Source organism: Haemaphysalis longicornis, unplaced genomic scaffold (assembly GCF_048455015.1).
Source record: "Haemaphysalis longicornis isolate Haplotype H1 unplaced genomic scaffold, Haemaphysalis longicornis Haplotype H1 scaffold_1, whole genome shotgun sequence".
Lineage (NCBI taxonomy): Eukaryota > Metazoa > Arthropoda > Arachnida > Ixodida > Ixodidae > Haemaphysalis > Haemaphysalis longicornis.
The window spans coordinates 437,156,092-437,158,449 of NW_027526203.1; positions in this window are offsets into that span (position 1 = coordinate 437,156,092).

Sequence of the window (2,358 nt, forward strand, 5' to 3'; positions counted from 1 at the left end):
TCTTCCACTTACACATTGTGCGCAACAAACTGCTCGATATTGATTACCTATTGCTCCAAGAAAATGTCAACTTCATATTGATATAACTAGTTCTAAGACCCAAACAAAATTCACAAATTCCCTCTCGGGTCCTCAAATCATGTCCAGCTCTTCGCGGCATCGCATAACTTTCGTCAAGGATCGTTTTAACATTTAAGCCTTGAGTGTTCTGAAGAGTCTTACCTTTCTGTGTGTGCATTCAACATCATGTTCAAGGTGTTGTCCAGGGTTCAATACAAATGGCATTCTTAAGCCATCAGGCGTAATTTTATGGGCGTCTGCCGATAACTTACACATTTTTAAGCAAACATTTTTGCTATTAAAGAAAAAAAAGCTTGCTGTGCACAAAATATCCGCTTCACAGATATGCTTTACTAGGCTTGTAGGAGTAGCGCTCAGCGCCAGGAAAAGCCGAGTACGACTCTCCGACCGATGCTCCACGGGCTGCAGTTTCCGCACTTGATTTGCTCATCTCGGCGCCCCTGGATAACGTTCATCGACCTTCCAAGGGCACTCCAATCAGCTCCTCCGGAAGGAGCGCGCAGGAAGATAAATAACGCCGCGTTGAAGGTTGCGTTATGGGCACCCTCCACACCGTGCGGCTGATTATATCATGCGGGGGCCGGTGACGCCATGCAGATGTGCTGTTCCTTATAGCGGTGCAGCCCACGGCACACGCAGTGCGGATGATTGGGTGACCCCACTCCATGTTTACGCGCGTATCGCCCCCGCTCTTAGGTTTTGTCGCTACAGTCATATGAAAGACTTGAGATGTAGAAAAATATTATAGAACGTGCGAAATGTATACGACAGGATCGAAAGAGTTCCGTTGGGCTTAGCGCCTTTGGGTTACCAGGGGTTCTTTATAGTCCCAGGAAAAGAAAGGAGTGAAAAAACGTCTATATAACACGAGGTGCACTAAATTCTTTTTGTACGGTCTGGATGCTCTTCGCGGTCCCCACATCAGGTAAAATATTGTAACTGTATGAATACTCGTCTATCGCTAAGCTGTGGGGGAATAGAAGACAGGACTCTTAAGAAGCACAACTCAGGAAGCCAAAAGTAATGCACACGTCGTCTGAGGAGCTCGAGACTGCCCATATTATCTTTTCGGATGAAAGCGAGGGTGCCCAGTTTCGCGAAATGACGAAAAGATGAGTGGGTGACAGTGAGCGCCTGCCGTGAAATTCAGCATTAGCCTGCGTGGAGGCTCTGTAGCCATCAAAAGGTAAAAACTGTGACCCATACGGCGCAAGAACTGCCGGAGATAAAAAAAAAGTTCCCATCGTAGACTTGAACGCATTACCCTTTTTGAAGCTGTGTTGATACTAGTGCAAGTAGAACATTATTAATTTGAGCTTGTTTAGAGATGTACTAAAGGTTGAATAACGCTTTCTGTTTTAACTGAAAGATTTAACATCTCGTAGTTCGCTTGGCATTTGTTCGACGGCCAACGAAGCCATGTTTGCTTAGAATTTTGTTTCTTCGGTTTCCCTTGCATTTATTTGTGACGTTAAAGAGCACGTCTATGCCTGAGCGCAGCCATAATAAGGTGGCGCCAAAGAGACCCTTTCTAATTGGCTTTCAGCCTTCGTGACGCCACTGTAGGCTGATCAAAACATGAAACCCGCCACGGTGGCTCAGTGGCTAAGGCGTTGCGCTGCTGAGCCCAAGGACGCGGGCTCGATTTCCGGCCGCGGCGGCCGCTTTTCTGGTGGAGGCAAAAAGCAAAAACGTCCGTGGGTTGGAGATTTTGGCACACGTTATACATTGCCAGTGGTCAAAATTAATGCGGAGCCCTGTGACTACGGCGCGCCTCAGGCGATGAGGCGCGCCGTAGTCACCCCATAATCAATCAATAAACCAACCAAAACATGCCTTCGAAAATATGGCGAGGCCCAGATAAGCTTAGCCTCCCGCCGCTTTCCTTCAATAAAGATTGATTGATTGATTGATTGATTGATTGATTGATTGATTGATTGATTGATTGATTGATTGATTGATTGATTGATTGATAATAGGGCTCCGGGACCGGCAGGCCGACAACCCCTGCCCCTCACGTGTGCTGTCGCGGAATAAATGGTCCGGGAAGAAATGGTCCAGCTCTGCGACGGGCTCCGCGGTACCCTCAGCGCATCCAAAACATGGAAACTGCTCAGATATCTCATTGATCCGACAAATTACAAAAGCGCAGCCTGGAAGAAAATTAACACCATTATTCACAAGTTTGAGGGATCCCAAGAGGATCTGCTCAGAAAACTGCAGCAGAAATGACTGCCCATGCACCCATCTTATGCGGCCCCTAACTACAAGGGAGAT